The 19812-nt window shown below is 41.4% G+C and overlaps 1 long non-coding RNA gene across 1 annotated transcript; it reads right to left on the bottom strand.

Annotated features, from left to right (window-relative positions):
• Window positions 1–13352: 13352 nt before the first annotated feature.
• On the bottom strand, window positions 13353–14179 carry LOC132897497 (uncharacterized). The gene is made up of 5 exons (XR_009656331.1): window positions 14134–14179; window positions 13935–13996; window positions 13742–13839; window positions 13484–13602; window positions 13353–13371 (listed from the first exon to the last, which is right to left on the bottom strand). It is a non-coding gene; the product is annotated as an uncharacterized LOC132897497 (long non-coding RNA).
• Window positions 14180–19812: the final 5633 nt, after the last annotated feature.

The following is a 19812-nucleotide window of genomic DNA, read 5'->3' on the forward strand; positions in this document are numbered from 1 at the left end:
TATTTAACCCAGGGCGTAAACCAGTCTAGTCTCCTTCCTGTTTCAAAACTGAGTGCCCAAGCGGATATTACTTCTAGACTTTCTGTAAAGCTAGCTCTTCTGAATGTTAGATCACTTTCAAACAAGTCATTTTTAATTAATGGTCTTATCTGCAAACATAATTTGCAGATAAATTGATTTTTTTGCTTCTGACTGAAACTTGGCTGGATCAAGCAAATAGTGCTACCACCCTTATTGAAGCAACTCCCCCAAATTTTAATTTTATGAATGTTACCCGACAGGGGAAAGGTGGAGGGATTGCAAATATATTCAAATTCTCTTTTCAATGTAAACAATCCTCACTTGGTGATTTTACATCCTTTGAACACTTATGTGCACTTGTTACATGCTCTCCTAACATTATTATTATTATTATTATTATTATTATTAACAACTATTTACAGGCCTCTGAGACATTCAGCCAAAGTTTTCCTGGAAGAGTTTGGTGGACTGTTGTCAGTCATTTGCTTAGAGTTTGACTGTCTTATTATATCTGGGGATTTTAACTTGCAGGTAGATAATCCTGAAAACACTTATGCCAATGAACTACTTGCACTTATTGACAACTTCAACCTAGTACAACATGTACAGGGGCCGACCCACTCTCGTGGTCATACCCTTGACCTCGTCATCACAAAGGGTCTTACTGTTTCTACTACTGTTGTTGACCTGGCCTTATCTGATCATTTTTGTGTTTTCTCTGATGTTTCTATGTCTCCTCACATTCAGAACAGCTCAATGACTATGGGTAGGAGAGTCATAAACGACAACACGTGTTCTCTTTGAGCAAGCTCTCTCTCGGATCTCAACCAAAATGTCAGACTCTGTAGATGATTTACTGGAAATTTTTAATTTAAATATGACCTAAATTATGGATGATATTGCTCCAATCAAAAGATTCCATGATAAGCAGAAAGCACCATGGAAGCAATTCCCAGCTGTTGAACTGTTAAAGAATGTAGAAAGACTGAAAGAAAATGGCGCAAAACTAAACTTCACATCCATTATCAAATCCATAACGAGATGCTTTGTAAATATAATTATGAAATTCGTAAAGCAAGACAGGCTTTCTTCTCCAACATCAGCAGGAATATGAACAATGCCTGTGTGCTATTTTCAACAGTAGAGAAGCTAACAAATCCCCCACCACAATTAGCACCTGAACTTCTCTGTTAATAAATGCAATGAGTTTGCATCCTTTTTTTAAAGGTAAAATTGATAAAATACGACATAATATTGCTCATAATCTCAGTTGCAAATAATTGAAAAACTGCAATCACCAGTGACAGACTTCAACACAATGTCAGAATTTTGTTTAATTGATTGAGACTCTTGAAAAAACTGTACAAAATCTTAGTTCCTCAACATCTGAATTGGACATTCTGCCCACCAACTTTTTTTAAGTCTGTTCTACATCTTATAATTACAGATGTGCTTCAAATCATAAATACATCCCTAGAGACTGGCATTGTTCCTGTGTCCTTGAAAAAAAGCCGTTGTAAAGCCCCTACTTAAAGAATAATCTGGATGCTTCAGTATTAAATAACTACAGGCCAATATCAAATCTACCATTCATCAGGAAAATCCTTGAAAAAATTGTGTTCAATCCATTAACTGCCTTCTTGATATCAAACAGCTGTTTTGATAACTTTCAATCAGGATTTCGTGCCAATCATAGCACTGAAACAGCGCTGATTAAAGTTATAAATGACATGCGTCTTAATACTGATGCAGGCAAAACATTGGTCCTGGTATTACTGGACCTCAGTGCAGCTTTTGATACTGTTGATCACAACATACTGCTATATCGACTTGAACACTGGGTTGGGTTGACTGGTAAAGTTATCAATTGGTTAAATTCATACAAAAGAGAGAAGCTTCTTTGTTACCATGGGAAATTGTACCTCAATGTCCTTGACCTGTGGTGTCCCCCAGGGGTCAATTCTTGGACCATTACTATTCAATCTTTTATATGCTCCCACTTGGGCAAATTATCAAGAACAACTCAATTTTATATCACTGCTATGCAGATGACACCCAAATTTATCTTGCTCTATCACCTAATGATTATGCCCCCCTTGAATGTCTCTACCAGTGTATCGATCAAATCAACAACTGGATGTGTCACAATTTTCTTCAGCTGAACACAGATAAAACAGAAGTAATTCTATTTGGGGGAAAAAAAGATGAAAGACTCAGGATTACCACTATTCTTGATACAAAGGGGATTAAAACAAAAGAAATGGCTAAAAATCTTGGTGTTTTCATTGACAGAAAGCAATCACTAAAACGGCATTTTATCACCTAAAAAACATTTCCAAACTAAGAGGACTTGTGTCAAAAAATGATCTGGAAAAACTTATACATGCCTTCATCTCTAGTAGGGTTGATTACTGCAATGGCCTTTTCACAGGCCTGCCAAAAAAAACCCGTCAAACGACTTCAGCTGGCTCAAAATCCAGCAGCTAGGGTTCTCACACGAACAAAAAACAGAGCACATTACTCCAATTCTAAGGTCCCTTCACTGGCTTCCAGTAAGCTACAGAATTGACTTTAAAGCATTGCTGCTGGTGTACAAATCTCTAAATGGTACAGGGCCCAATTACCTCTCTATGTTACAGCGGCCTAACCCAATCAGATCTACCAGATCGCAGCAGAAAAATTTACTGTTAAAACCAGTTGTTAAAACAAAGTGTGGTGAAGCAGCTTTTAGCTACTATGCAGTACAGCTATGGAACCAACTGCCAGAGGACATCAAAAATGCTCCTGCTGTTGGCAGCTTCAAATCTAGGTTAAAGACCAAGCTGTTTTCAGATGCTTTCTGCTAAATTATTAATATTGCCATCTCTACATGTTTTAAATTTTACTTAACTTTTATTCTATTTTATTCTGCTGTTTTTTTAATTGAATTTCTATTTTATTTCTACTATTTAATTCTTATTAATTTTCTTCCCCATTTATTTTATGTAATTTTATTTTCTATTGTTTACTGTTTTGCTTTTACTTCTATAAAGCACATTGAACTGCCACTGTGTATGAAATGTGCTATATAAATAAACTTGCCTTGTTTAGGCAGCTTCAGCATCATACTGAGATTCTGTTCAAATTGGTTTTTTTTTTTTTTTTTCCCTCTATGAAGCCTGAGCCACTTATTAGTTTATAATTGTTTAATTTAGTCTTCAGGAGAGACTGCCTGCACACAGTACTAGTATTAAGTTGTTTTTTTTTTTTTTTTTTTTCTTGCATGAAAGCTGAGGCATTTATATTATATCTTAAGGTAATTTCATGTTGTGCTGTGAGGTTCTCTGCACTTCACCTTTTGTTAACCAACAGGTGCATTTGGATAAGTAAAGCCTATTTTTCTACATTTTTGTAGTCCTAGTAATCTTTTATATTGGTAAAGATGTTTATAGGACCATTTCTCAGTGTCTGTGTTTTTAATCAATAGTTTTTCGGTAGTAACTTAATATTTAACATCACTCAATTTTAATTACAAAGAGAAAATCGCAACAACTTCTCGCAACTTTCACTTCCTCCTGCAATGTAATCGCAACAAAAACCTAAAAAACACCATCAGACATTTTAGCCCCCAACAATCTCAAAAACGGCCTGTGAAATCCTGGGGGGACTGTTCAATATAATGCTCAAGTGTACTGTAAACATACTTTGTTCAGGTACTGAAACAGGTGGACATTTCCAAACATCTGACGTGGTTTGTCTTGCTTAAGGTGTCCTGATAAAGAAAAACTAAAGTTTTTTTTTTTTTTTTTTTTTTTTCCATATTCCTCTGAAATATCCAAATAACTTAAGGAGGTTTGACACCTCTGTCCAGTGACTAATGCAATAAGCATGACCAATTTCATCATAAGGTCTTTCAGCTTTAATGAAGGGGTGTTAATTGTTCCAAATAGTCAAGTACTTGCTCCACAGGCCAAACTTCCTGAAGTTTTGGAGTCGGAGGGATTTTATTACACACCTTTCAGAAACTGGCAGATTAATGGGCGTTTCCCTATATTTTGGCTGATGTCTGTATTACTATTGCTGTATAATGCTGAGAGAGCTGACGTTGCAGTGTTTAAGGATGAATAACTGTAACCTTTGGTAAATCATGAATTTCCAAAATTAAACAGGCACACATGAAGTGACTTTGCCTTAACAAGCAAAACTTGGACCATTTCTTGAACACATTTGTGCTGCTTAACTGTGCTCTTTCTTCACGAGGGCATGATTATGTTGGCAACTCGCGTCAATTCCACACTCAACGAGGACTTGCCTGACTCTGCATACCATTTTAAGGTGACCTTGAGTGGGTGAGTTGCTTTGAAGTAACATGGTGTGTCCACCAGTATGCTTAATAAAGAACCAAAACAACTTTGAGTAGGCCACATAGGGACAATCAAAAGCCCAGTAGCCCCATCATCCTGGATTTTTTTTGCATACAGTGACCCACAAGAACAAACTGGGGCAATGCATAAAATGGATGCACAGCCCAGTTAAGAGTAAATGCATCCACACACTGAGCGACTGGATCAACTTTCCAGGATACATAAGCTGGCGATTTTGCAGTCACTCGCCATGCAAACAAATCAACGGTAGGTCTAAGGGGAAACACTTTTTTTAGCATCTGATTGAATACTTTGTCCGTGATGCTCCATTCAAGATTGGGATTTAGGTTTCTTGATAATTGATCAGCCTCACAATTCTCTATCCTGGGGGTATGTGCCACAGGCAACCGAATGTTCCTTTCTATTGGCCATTGCCAAATTTCATAAGTAATGTGACTTACAGCTGTTGGCTTTGTATCCCCCCCCCCCCCCCCCATAGCATTGATATAACTTATGGCTGTTACATTGTCACTCATATGTACATAGGTATCATGTTCAGTGTTGCAGAGACTTCAAGCCCCAACAGATTGAAAAGTACTTCAAGGCCATTGATGCGCTGGTCATTTTCACTTCTGGACCAGACCCCTTGGGTTTTCTTCTTGCCCCATTTCACACCCCACCCTGTTTAGGGATGTCAGTTTCAAGGGTAGAATGAGGTTCTTCATGCGTGATTTTTCCTCACATGGGTGATCCACCAGGACAGTTCTCCTAAACACTCTGAGGAGTACCATTTTTGCTTCATAATCACCCCCACTACGTTTCAACGCTTCCATTTTGTCTCGTTTGAGGGAACAGTAATGCAATGGATCAAACTGGACCCCCAGAAAAGTGGACAATAATGTTCCAACAAGGGATGCTACCTCCTCATATGGGATGTTTCTTGTTTACACACACATTCTCGACAATGCTTAACAATTGCGCAAACTTTTTTTTTTTTGTCGGTCAGTCTCAGTCATGTCGATAGACAATACAAATCCCAAGTATTCTATTTTTTGGGTGGGCATAACTATAAACTTTTTTTGGGTCTACTTAGAAACCCAGGGATATGAATAATTGGACTGCTGTTAATCTCATCTCATCTCATTATCTCTAGCCGCTTTATCCTTCTACAGGGTCGCAGGCAAGCTGGAGCCTATCCCAGCTGACTACGGGCGAAAGGCGGGGTACACCCTGGACAAGTCGCCAGGTCATCACAGGGCTGACACATAGACACAGACAACCATTCACACTCACACCTACGGTCAATTTAGAGTCACCAGTTAACCTAACCTGCATGTCTTTGGACTGTGGGGGAAACCGGAGCACCCGGAGAAAACCCACGCGGACACGGGGAGAACATGCAAACTCCACACAGAAAGGCCCTCGCCGGCCCTGGGGCTCGAACCCAGGACCTTCTTGCTGTGAGGCGACAGCGCTAACCACTACACCACCGTGCCGCCCACTGCTGTTAATGTATTCCTTAAACATGCGTTATAAGTGTCGCCTATGTATAACGAGTCATCAATATAGTCTACGCGCGAGATTCCACATTGTTCTCTCAAAAAGGCAAAGACGGGCTTTAGTACCTTTTTTTTGTAAATATTCAAGGAGATGTCAAACCCTTTGGGAGACACACAAATTGACAAAGGATCCCTTTCCATATAAATTTCAAAAAACGATGTTCGGGGGCAATAGGAATTGAGTAATACACGTTTTTCGAATCCAGGGATGTCATGTAGCACCTGGGGGTAATAAATGGGAGTGTGGTTTCTAGAGTGTCCAATTTGAAATGATAAACCCCAGTCATTAAGAGCTTTTTAACTGAAGAGAACATAAGTCCCATCAGCTTTCGGTCTCAAAAATATGGGCGAGATGATAATTTGGTCATCTTGGAATTCAGAATAGCTTATAATACCCTTGCTAAGAAATTCTGCAACTTGAGCATCTAACTTTTACGGAAGCGTATTAGGGCCACTTGGAGAAAATACATTTTTCAAAATTCTGAGATTAAAAGTCGGAAATTTTCGAGACAAAAAAGTCGAAATTATGACATACAAAGAACACATGCTCTAACTGCTGCCATGGCAACAAATGGCCACTGGAAAGGGAAGTCATGGAAAGTGGCTGCCAACCGGCCTGGCCCTGAACATGTGAACTTGGGCGACGTTGACTCTGAATGCAAGACACAAGGGATGCAGTTGAAAGGTAAGATTATCATTCTGTTCTGTTTGATGTTACATTGCATTGCGGATATGGTTATGGGTACGTAATATCAATTAGGATCAGAAGTGACATTTGCTACCATGCAGGCTGCATGCTACAACCACAAGGCGTACTATCTCTGCTAGTTTAGAAACGCTGCACTCACAGTGATCTTACAATTACCTAAAATTTAGTTACATTATACAGATTTAGCAAAAGTGTTCTGACCATTTGAGTAATGCGAAGAACGTTGTTGAAACGTGTACCTCAAGCCGCTTTCAGACAGAAATTGAATATCTGATATCTCTCGACAATCAAACGGTAGGCTGAAAGGATGGAAAACATTTCTTACCTGGACATGACACTACCGTTAGTAGCCTATCATGTCCGAGTGCTAAACGTTTGTGCGTACGGTGAAACGACACAATTGGTGTCCGTATAATGACTGCAGAAACCCATTTCATCTAGCTAGTATTGCTAATATTATGCTAACGCCACTACAGTAGGCCTAAAGGCCTCTGCATGCTCTTGCGACAAGGCTTTCGCAGATAGCTTTTCGCAGACAGTTGTAATTTATCGTTGAGCGGGGAGTAATAGGCGTGCGCGATGTTATTCACCGCCACAATGCAAGGGGGCGCGAAATCGCTAGGAGTAGTTGGTGGGTGTGGTTAGTGGAGCGTTTATCCTCCGGTTACTTATAATGACTAGAACTGGAGTCGTATAGATGGACGTACTTCCTCGATCAACCGCTCTTTGTGCTGCTCCATCTTCGCTCGTGTTTTTAAAAATGGCGGTCGTGAAAACAAACCAAACCGGGAAAGTAGGGAAGCGGATGTAGAGTGGACCAATCAGAGCCCTCTTGTCTGCGACGCTGTCTGCGGTGGTCACAATTTTTGGGAGGTGTGCGCAGAGCGTCTGCGAAGGGGGGGGGGGGGGGCTTCGCAGATGCCATCTGCGACACCATCTGCGAGGACTGGGTTGTCAGCCTTGGCCTTAAGCCTCGTCTGTAGAGCAGAAGGGTTTCCAAGTCACCTCTAATATTTCAATCTAGAGACAAACATATAATTTGCCTCGGCAGGCTAGATGAATAATTCCACTTGTACCTACCTGAAGTGTCATGAGTCCAGGAGTTAAATTACTATTAAACATTTTCTGGTGAGATTAGCCCACTGAATTGTTTTCGTTTTGGATTAATTGGCTATGAAAGTAGTTTAATCAAGGAAGATAACGTTAGCCTAAATTTGGGCTCAGCATGGGATGACTTTTGATGTTATCAGGGAAACCTCTGGGGATAAGATGGAACAGGCATATCTGTCCATACAATGTGATAGTAAAATATTGTGATTTCTACAGAAAGTATCATGTGAACGTTCTTTAATGACTTTTCTCAGTTTAACGCACTGATTTTCATATTTTCCTGTATGAAGTAGTGTTATCACACATTAAATACATGTCAGAAGCACTTTGCAAATATTATCTGGTGCTACTCAAATTCTTCAGTGTTATAATTTAATATGACTGACTACTAAAATAGACACAGCATTGACTGTCACAGCTTTTCCCATGAATATTAAGCCAAATTCACTAGGCATGTGCAATCTTGAAGTCATCAAATTCACAAATTTTGGGTGCTGCCATATAGCTTATCACGGAGAATCCAGAGAGTAGCCCAAGTCTATACACACTACCCTTATAGAGGCCTTGTCCTTTATCAAATAAGCGCTTTGTTACACATGGCATTACACAATAGTGCCTAGGCCTAAAAAAACGTCCCATCTCTAGTCCAGGGCCCCTACTACTGGGTCCTGGATAATGAATCCCACTTTGCCTCCCACTTCAACACCCCTACTCCTGGTTTGTTGGTATTGGGCCCACCCCCTCTCTCACCCAAATGAAACCATTTCAACCACTCCATCTTAAATAATCAGGATACTGTTACTGAAACTGTAATACAGAATTTATATACTGAATATTATGTCTGGTCTCTAGGAAGAAGTTGATGGGGTTGTATCGACTTGGAATGACCACAGAGTCTGTCAAGTCCACAGCTCTCGTTCACCTCATGGACGTCCCTCCATATTACATGCAGTCCCTCAGCTGTATGGAGGCAGAGACTATTTGCAGAATGTGGACCTGGAGAAAGTTGAAGTCTGCCTTGAGTGTATGTTCAAAGACTTTCCATGTGATGAGGATGTGTTTCACATTTGTGTGGACCTAATGTCAGAGCATAATCGGTCATTAACAAATGATGTGTTTGAAACAGTTAACCTGTATCTCACACTCAGACAGCTGATAAACAATGATCTTGGTGTAAATCATTAATTTTATTGGACCCGGTCTTGTGTCACCTGTTGTAAGATGAGAGTACTGTATTCAAGCATCCCGTAACATCCACAACAAGATACACATATACATGATGTCAAGGTTGCCATGGTTGTGGACACCTCAACAGGCACAGGCCATTTCAGAGATGTCTTTTTTTTGTTTTTTCCTTTGCCCATTTTATTCACAATTTGAAATATTGCAGTTTAACTGATTGCCAATTAAAATTTTTTTTTTTTTTTTTTTAAACTTGTAATTAGGGTTGCAAAGGGGCGGAAAATTTCCGGAAAGTTTCCATGGAAACTTTGGTACGGGAATGTTGGGAATTTTCAAAAAAAAAAAGCACTGGAATTACGGTAATTTAGGGGAATTATTTAATTATTTTATTTATATATAAAATATAAATAAAATGTATTTAATTATTTGTCATAAACAAACAAATAAACATTTTATTTTGTCATCAGCAGACATTATTGCAAAATGGAGACAATTAAAACACATGACTGATTTATTTGTAAGAAGAACTTTATCAATGCTTATTTCTTTTATTGAACAAAACATGAACGTTTGCCAATATGTTGCTTACAGCTCCCACTTATGGGACAGAACAGACCGAATGTAACTCTCTTTCTGACTCAAAAACGCAAATTCAAAATGAAAAATGTTTTCCCCTTCGAAAAAAAGTCTTGAATGTCAAAGTCTTGCATATCAATGCATTTACACAAAGTTTCTCAAGCCTTATTTTTGCATGTTCTCCATTTTTCCAAATTCTTTCAAGCTTCTTCCTGAACCTCAATATCCTCAGTGTTCACTTCCTCAATATCTGAATCCTCTTCTACTTCAGTATCTGTATCTGTGTCCAGTCTTGTTGAGGATGGCTCTGTGTCAGGCTCAAAGAGCCTGAGGTTTGCTCGTATGGCCACTAATTTCGCCACTCTTTCATTGGGGAGCCTGTTCCGAAATTTCAGATCCACAAAGCCCCTTCCACCAGGTGGATGGAGAAATATGTTTGCTTGACTGCCAGATCCCATCTCCTTGCCAAAGGCCTTGTTTTGTGCGGTATTTTGCCAAACTGCCAAGAACTTTACCTGCATCAAGACTCAGGTGGTTAGCTAAGGCAGTGATGACACTGTAGGCACTGTTAATCTCCTCTCCAGACAGCATGCTTTGGCCGTATTTTGGGTCCAGCATGTATGCTGCTGCATGCACTGGCTTCACGCAGAACTCCTGGCGTTTCTCCAATAATTTCACTGCTGCCGTTTCTTCTGTTCTTAGTAGTAGCGAAGTGGGCAGAGCTGTCAGGATTGCTTGTTTAATTCCAGCAAAAAGACACTGAACATCTGATAGTAGGGCATCATCAGCCTCAATTTTTGTGATTGCGGCAGCTATTGGTTTGAGGATAGTCAGACTGCTGGTCAGTCTCTCTCAAAAAACATCAAAAGAATTTTCTTGATCTCAGATTCAATGGCTACTGTTGGGGATATGGCCATCTCTTGGAGGGACTCCTTTCCCTCCAGTAGACTGTCATACATGATGACAACCCCAGCCCAGCGTGTGGGGCTTGGGAGCTTCAGTGTGGTACTCTTGTTTTTTTCTTTTTGTTTTGAGAGGTATATTGCAGAAGCTACTTGTTTGCCCTTCACATACTTGACAACTTGCTTTGCCCTCTTGTGTAGTGTGTCCATCGTTTTCAGTGCCATGATGTCCTTAAGGAGATTGTGTGTGCAGCACATCCAGTTGGCATTATATGGGGGTATGTTTCCTCAACATGTGCCCAGGCCGCCTTCATATTTGCTGCATTGTCAGTAACCAGTGCAAACACCTTCTCTGCCCCAAGGTCATTAATGACTGCTTTCAGCTCATCCGCAATGTAGGCACCTGTGCGTCGGTTGTCCTTTGTGTCTGTGCTCTTGTACAACACGGGTTGAGGGGTGGTGACAATGTACTTATAATTCCTTGTCCCCGAATATTTGGCCATCCATCAGAGATGATGGAAATGCAGTCTGCATTGTCGATGGTTTGTTTAACCTTTGTTTGCACTCTGTTGTACTCTTCATCCAGCAAATGAGTGGATAGTGCATGTCTGGTTGGGGGAGTGAAATGCTGGTCGGATTACATTAAAAAATCTCTTCCAGTAGACATTGGCAGACATCATCAGAGGTGAGGATGTTGCATAGATCGCTCGAGCTAAACATTCATCAGCATTTCTCTGACTTTGCTCATCCATGGAGTCAAAATACCTTCTGAGGCCTGAGGGTCCAGGAACCGATGAAACGGTATCAGAAGAATCTGATGCAATAGATGAATTTTCACCTGCTGCATTTGTTGTTGCCTTTGGACATTTGGAGCATTGCAAAATATGATTCTGCATTTTCGTAGCATTCTTAACATATTTCTTGGCACAATATTTGCACATGAACAAAGATTTCCTGTCTACCGTCACAGGTGTGAAATGCCTCCACACATTGGATAGCACGCGTGGCATTTTTCTGTGAAATAAGATGACTAAACATTTACACAGTTAACATTTTAGCACATCTGATGTCCCATTAAACTAGCACTAACACATTTTGCTGTAGCTAGCTAGCTAGCATGAGAATTTATTCAATGAAATGTTCTAATTATCTTACATTTACATTTATTTTTACCAGTAAGCTAGCATTAAATTTAGTTTTCTTACATGAAATGTTCATAGGAAGCTTTCATTTAGCTTATCTGGTTTCCCATTAAGCTAGCACAATTTGCTGTAACTAGCATCACAAGCTAACTACCGTCGGGGGCAGGCCAATGTGCCCGCATTGACGCGGCAAGCACGCGGTATCGACGCGGTACGTACCGCATCTGTTTTGAACTGAGCTGCAATGTACCCAAACGACCACCAGGTAGCACTTGGGAGCACTCGCCCCAGATCGCAAAATCCTCCGGCCCCCCTCTACTCACGGGGTAGCCTATTTGCATATGAATAGCAGCGAAACTGCTGCATCAATGGGTAGCCTATTTGCATATGAATAGCAGCGAAACCGCGCGTGGTCCGAGAATTGCCTGGCTTGCCTCGAATTTCCTCACTCAGTATTGGATGAAAACACTACTTTTAAACCAAAGAAATCACTCGTGATTGGTTGGCAGATGCCACTAGGCCTAGGCTATTGGTTACCCTGGGTCATCATAACCACAACCTATATAATATATATATATATACGGTATATATATCTGTTGTGGTTATGATTAGCTATGATGCTGTATATTCATGTCATTGTTATCCTATCAATGACACACATTTATTGAGGAAGGAAAATTTGCAAGGAACGTTGTATCAAACAAGAGCTTTATTTTCAAAATCAGAGTAAGTACAAGACGTTAAAAAATAAACAAAATGGCAGCATTCAGTCAAAGACAAACAGTAGTTGCCTATACATTCTCTAGTGCAAGAGAGATGTGCAGGATACAAAACTAAACAAAAGCAAATAAGCACCGTATTTTAGTCCTACAGCTCCATGAAGTGCATGCTTGCGGTCTCTGAGCTGTGGGGAGCAGGCGGCATCGGACCGACATGCAGTCGTCTGTGGTGGGTTGCCCTGTACTTTGGATCTGCCTCAAGCCTTGATTGCAGCGTACCGGTAGCACATATGGCCCTTTTCCACTACCCTTTTTCAGCTCACTTCAGCCCGACACGGCTCGCGTTTCGACTACCTTAAAACAGCACGACTCAGCTCGCTTCAGCCCTGCTTAGCCCCCAAAACTCGCACGGTTTTGGAGTGGGGCTGAAGCGAGCCAAACCGAGCTGAGTGAGGCTGGGGGCGTGAGCAGACACTCCCCTGTGCACTGATTGGTGAGGAGGAGTGTCCTCACACGCCCCGCGAGCACGCTGAGATCTGTAAACCCGGAAGAAGGAGAATTACAAATTACGAGAATTTCTGAAGCCTTATGCGCCTCGTCTCATCTATATGCTCTTGCCAGTATCTGTTGGCGTTGTCGGTGACAACAAGCCACAGCACCAAGACCAGCAACACTAACAACACCATGTCCTCCATGTTTATTGTTTACTATCCGGGCTGTGAGACTACCGCTTAAAAGATCACTGATGTCACTGTTTGCGCCGCTTAACGACATCACGTGACGTCCACCCACTTTCGCTAACTCCACCCAATGTGTCCACCCACTTCCAGCCAGCACGGTTCAGCACGGTTGTAGTCGAAATGCAACTCCAACAGCCCCGCTCAGCTCGACTCAGCCCAACTCAGCACAGCATGGCTCAGCCGCGTTTGTAGTGGAAAAGCGGCAATAGTTCGCTGAGCTCCGGGTTACGGGACGGCGGAGGCTTAACGATCCACCCAGACACCACATCCACCACCCCATTTTCCTCATCCGACATCAGGTCTACGGTAGCACACTGCCATACATCCATCTCATCCATAGCAAGGACACCTCGTCTCGCGTCAAACAGCTGTAAAAACGATCGATAAAGAGAATAAGTACTGAGCAATGCACTGCGTATGGACACAACACATGAAAAACACTGAAAAAAAAAGTCACATTGACCAAAACTGAAATCTTACCCTCTTTCTTCTGGAGCGACTACGAGCCGGCTACTTCATTGCTTCCGCCTGCAACGAAAGATCAGGCTGCTGGTATCTGTAGCTCCTGCGTAAGGTTTCGTAATACGTCTTGCAGGCAGCTAGAAAAACAAATGAGAGTACGATTAACAACGTAGCAGTAGGCTAAGCTTAATAAGGGAAAGGAAGAAGGGAAGTGTAGACAGCAGAGAAAGGACAGTATAGGCTACCATAATATTTAGTGAAATAGTTGTTACTTACACACAATGTTGTCTTTGTCAGCATCATGAAGATTTGGATTTGTCGACAAAGCCCGCACTAAATAGCTTGTCACGGCTTCGTTATGAGGCAAAGTTAGTCTGTGAAAACAAGATGGCTACAGTTAGGATCAGGCTAGGATCTGCATCTATTAACGTATCTCATACAGAATGAAAGCATATTCTTTAAATCTTACCCTTGCGCCGGCTCGTATCGCCTAGTGTTTGTCTCCGAGTTGTGAAGACGGCGTACTGTTTCCTATGAAAAGAACAAAACAACGTTTTTAAGTCACTTGTCCCTCATAGCTAGCTACTGGCTACTTTTAGCTTGGGCTAGCTGCTATGCTTACTTTTAGGCTATTTAGCTTAGCTAGCAGACACCGGACAAATTCTTACCGCAATCATGGGACTCTGCACCCGTCTTTTCTTCCTGGAGTTTGCGTTTTCCCCAGTTACATCCCTCCAAAGCAGTCAATCTGTCTTCCACGGTGTTGAATCTGTCGTCCATAGAGTGGAATCTGTCGGTTACGAACGTAGTCAGCTCTGCAATCTGACGAGACAACCCACTGAGAGCAGACAGCAGTTTTCTCTCATCGATCTGCGGACTTCCCGACACAGGTCCATCGCGTCCAGACAGGAGTCGACGGAGAGTAGAACGCGAGGCGCCGTCCAGCCATTGAAGATCACCAAGCAGCAAAAATCCCAGAAACCAAGAGAAAGTTCCAGAGCACATGAAAACTACGGTACCTGGTAAGCTACGGTACACCTGTTTATACTGTATGAGCCACGCCCATGACCGCCTGGTCCTGGTCCAATCACATGCGAGGTTATTGTTATATGGTACATGCTCGCATGTTTGTGATATAAACCATTTTGGATATTTTTGAATATAGAAGTATGAAGTTCCTGCTTACTGACTGAATTAAATAATTCAATTATAAGTAATTTCAAGATTCCCCTGAAATAAACACAGAGGCCACAGATTAGGCTTCTTTTAACAGCAGTTTGAGATGCATATGATTTTTTTAAACTATACTTTCACAATCTTTTCATACTCAAATGGTCATGTTAACGATGGCCTATTCACAGTGTTCAAACTATGCCGATATTTTCGGGGGGTCCCTTTTTTCCCTTGCGCTTGTCTCAGAGTGCGGCTCTCCAAACACATGAGAAGCCTATCTTACGCACATATCACGCGGACTCCACACCTCCACACACGCATCGCGTCTGAAGTCATAACTCATCAGGGGAAATCATGTCCGCATTGGCATGTTCAAAAAACAACCTCGCATCAACAATGATATCAACGGGAACATTACCAATGGTAACAATGGGAAAATTCTGGGGACACAAACTAGTAGAAAGGAAGTGTGTTGGCACTGTTGGCACACTTCCTTTCTACTAGTTTGTGTCCCCAACCTGGCAGCAGCAGTCGTTGTCATATCGGTTTATTTTATCTTTGATGTGAACACAACACTTCGGATATGCAAATGCTTCCCGTTACACACGATTGCTATGTCAATAAACATCATTTTGCCAATATTTTAGAGACCCCCCCAACATTTCCCAAATCATGTTTTCAAAGGATCTCATGTCTGTTTCAGGGGATCTCGGATACCCCGAGTACCCCCATAGTTCGAACGGTGCCTATTCACTCTGCCATGGACATATTCTTGCACTGACTGTGGTCATTTGACTGGTCTCATACTAAAATGGCCATGCTAATGATGGCCTATTCACTCTGACATGGACATATTCATGCACTGAGTATGGTCGTTTGAGGTGTCGAATGTGGGCATTTGCATGCATTGTAATTTATTGCATGGATATGAATTTAAATGTGTGTTTTACATTTGCATAGGATGAGTATGTGACTGAAGAGGGGGAAAGCCTTGCTGAGGAGCAGAGTGAAGCCTGTCCAGACATACAAGATGGAGAGGGGCATGGAAGTGATCAGTCCAGAAGTGAAAAACCAGAAGACTTGATGAAATTTCTGGCCATGATGCTTTTGTCATGGCAATCAGCCTTCAAGATTTCTGATAACACCATCACATCGCTTCTTCTGTGCATCAAACAGTTTGTGTGGATACTTGGAAATGTTCTCTGTGTTAATTCCCTCACTGCCTTTTCCATCAATATTCCAGCAATATACAGGTACCCTTGGCTGCTACTTTCACAGTACACTGTTGAAACACATTATTGTTGCATTCATGTCTTTGTTATTTTTAGTACTAGTAAAAGTTTTTCATCTCACTGTGTACTATGTATGGCTTAAATGACAATAAACCTTCTTGACTTGACTTGTGTGCAGCAACTCAGTTTTAAAAAGCTTACAATTCTACAATTCTTACAATTAAGTTAATACCTTTTAGTAAAATGTTACCTGGGAACTCCCCCTGCTATCCTGATTTGCATTTGTATAGCCTTCCCTAGGCTTAGGGGAAGGGGGGGTCATGGGGGACAACTGCCAAAGCAAGTTACACGTCCATTTCCGACAATTCACGGCAGTTTTCAGTGTTGCCTGCAAATTGCTGTAAATTGTCATAAACCTGAAATTCCACAGAAATCTACAGTCCCGTTTGCTCCCGTAAATCCCACTTTTCATGCAGTGTCATTTCTGCCGCGCATTAAGCTGGAATGCTGAGAAATTAAATGAAACGTCACTGCATGATAACTAGGCTATGTGTTTAAATTCCACTTGTGCAAAAATGCTCAGCCTTCGTCCCAACAGTTTAGTAGCCTATCTTAACTTTTGTCATTAGATGCGTAAAATAGCGTAAATTATAAACCAAGTTTCACTAGTTCGCCCTTGAGTGCTTGGTGTACAGTAAGCATGTTTGGCATGTCAGCTGGCCTCGGTACCTGGATGCTTTCAGCGGAGATCATACAGGATGAGATCCGCTTCACACAACCCCTATAGAGGAATTGCAGCTGGGTGCTCTAGTGAAATGGAGGAGAAGGGGGAGGTGGTGGGACAATTCGAGAAGCCTTCGCGCATGACAGGTGAAAGGAGCAGGAGGGATTAAATCCAGGGGCGATTCTAGCATCTGATCTTTGGGGGTGCTTAGCCCCCAGAGCTGACAGAGGCACCTGACTTGAACGACAGTGTTTCCACATTTATTCCGCATTTAGACTAGACTTAACTAGACAAGAAGACTAGACTAGGGGCGGCACGGTGGTGTAGTGGTTAGCGCTGTCGCCTCACAGCAAGAAGGTCCTGGGTTCGAGCCCCGTGGCCGGCGAGGGCCTTTCTGTGCGGAGTTTGCATGTTCTCCCCGTGTCCGCGTGGGTTTCCTCCGGGTGCTCCGGTTTCCCCCACAGTCCAAAGACATGCAGGTTAGGTTAACTGGTGACTCTAAATTGACCGTAGGTGTGAATGTGAGTGTGAATGGTTGTCTGTGTCTATGTGTCAGCCCTGTGATGACCTGGCGACTTGTCCAGGGTGTACCCCGCCTTTCGCCCGTAGTCAGCTGGGATAGGCTCCAGCTTGCCTGCGACCCTGTAGAAGGATAAAGCGGCTAGAGATAATGAGATGAGATGAGAATGAGAAGACTAGACTAGACTAGACAAGACAAGACTAGACTTATGCAATGTTTTAACAGAAGCTGACCCAATAAACTATGATATCTACACATTTACAACCACTGACACAAATATTTACGTTATATTTTTAACTAAACAAGACCTACTACTGCATTTGTAATGTTGGAGCTATTCATTTTGAACAGTGGTAATTGTTAATTAATGTGTTATTGTGTATTGTGTAATAAGTGTGTATTATTATGATTTTACATTAGTTTACATTAGTAAACACTATGTTACATTAAATAAAATTGACTAACACACGGTGGTCTAGCACCGTAGCACTTGTACAGCTCTACACAAAAGTATCTCGATATGGATGATAAATGTCGTTTTTATCATTCTGTTCATAGACCAGGGAACATCAATATTGCATTATGCATATTATTGTGTTGTGTTTAACAATTGTAACTCCAGTCCGTACTTTCACATCTCGCTATGTCAGTAATACTCAGGTGCTACTTTGAGTTCCTCATCGGCGTGGAATCCAGTTTAAAAAAACACCATGTCGTAGCAAGCACTCGCGCGGACAGGCAACCCAATCAGAGGGGACGCAAGGGGGGGGGTATTTTACTGCTCATAGAACTATCACGTAACAGGTGAATTCAAGAACACACACGCCCGCGCTGCCGCGCACACATTCATTGCGCAGTGCGCGAGGGCACTTATTTCTGAAAATTACTTCCAAAAGCAGTGTTTTTGAGGGTGCTGAGCTAGGGGGTGCTCAGCTCGTTTTTGGGGGTGCTTGAGCACCCCCAAAAATAGGCTAAACACGCCCCTGATTAAATCTCCGGGAAGGCGGGAGCAGGTAATGACAGCTGTCAATCACTCCGCAGGCTTCCTCCCGAACTACGTTTATACAAACAACATTTATTTTAAATACCGAAATCACGCACAGCCACTTCACCTCTCTAACTTAAATCCTGGAAGTGTGCTAGAGAATACTGTGCAGTTTAATGATCTCGTTATCAGCTGAATCGGCATGCGCTAGAATATTGTTATAAATTAAGTTGGGATATTTATTAATAACTAACATAACCAGACGAACTGTCTTCACCTACAAAACAACAGCAGTGTCTGTACAAAAAATTAAGTGACGGGGCATGCCAAACAAACTGTGCAATTGCAATTTTTTTTTTAACAGCTGCATGGAGGAAAGGAGGTGAGAGGAGAAATTGGCGCATCTGCTCAAGTTTGTGGCGTGCAATTATCAACTCGTATGCGTTCAATTGTCTCTGTTATTAGTTAGCAATAGAGGTAATTTGCTATCACCAAATCGCCGATTATCAACGAAAGGAGAGGGAGAGATGGCGGGCGCACGTTTTGGCGGCCACTGACAAAACCTACTTCAGTGTTATGCTTCCCCCATGGCTGCAAGTTGTAACTGCACCCTTACCGCAGCTTACCGCGAGGGCCCCTACCGTTCTGCGGCAGACAGGCGAGCATTCTGAGTATGTCACTACCGTACTTCAATGAAATGGCACAATTCTAATTTACAAGTAAATTAGCACTAGATTTATTCTACTATACCTTTTTCATTTTTACTTAAATACCATAATAGATAAAAAAATCATCCTCAAACATCCTCAAAACTTACTTGATGGCATGTAGTCCTTTGTCTGTAATGTGTGATCTCGGCAGTTTGTATTTAAAACAGTTCTAGCTCTTCAGAATTCTAGAAGTTATTGTGCATGTGATAGAGGGATGCAAAATGCATGTAAGGGGTGTGGCTTCAATGGCTCCTGAGAAAATAACATGTTTTGTCCATGTGTGTGAGTAACAGCGTGCTATGCACAACTTTTATTCCCATAAATCTGCCTCTTTTAACCAAGATTATGCTACAATATTTTTTTCTACTTACTTAATTGATGTCCACTTTCAAAATTCCCAGTCTTTTCCCGAAAATTCCTGTTAATTCCCATGGAAAGTTTCCACCTTTGAAAATTCCCGGAATTTTGCAACTCTACTTGTAATACCTGCTTTAAAAGATGTAGCTTCTTATTTTCACATCAAATGTATTAGCAGTCAAGTTATTTTGTTCTACCATTCAACACTTGCAAATATGAATAAAAATGCAAAATCCTAACAAGTTTTAACTGAATTATTTATTCAGATATTTAAAAGATCACAATACAAAGAATGCAAAACTATATAATTTCATTGGAACTGTAATGCCACCTTAAAATCTTTACAGAAGGAAGCCTTCAAAAGTAACAGTTTTTTTTTTGTAAACAGCAACTGTATGGAGTAAAACAGTGGTTGCCATGAGAAATGTAAACAAGTAGTCATACATTGGTAATTCCGACTAAAATCCATGACATCTCATCTGAAATTATTTATAAAGATAACTGGAATTTTCTGCTGATAACTCTTCCCAGGCAGACAAAACAACAGTACAACAGTAGGCCTAATCCATTATTAGAAGGCATTTTGTTGTCCTTAAAGCACACAACAGGTATTCAAAATTCTCTGCAGCATACCACTTAAAGTTCA

This window comes from Neoarius graeffei, chromosome 14, assembly GCF_027579695.1.
Source record: "Neoarius graeffei isolate fNeoGra1 chromosome 14, fNeoGra1.pri, whole genome shotgun sequence".
In the NCBI taxonomy this organism is placed as follows: Eukaryota; Metazoa; Chordata; class Actinopteri; order Siluriformes; family Ariidae; genus Neoarius; species Neoarius graeffei.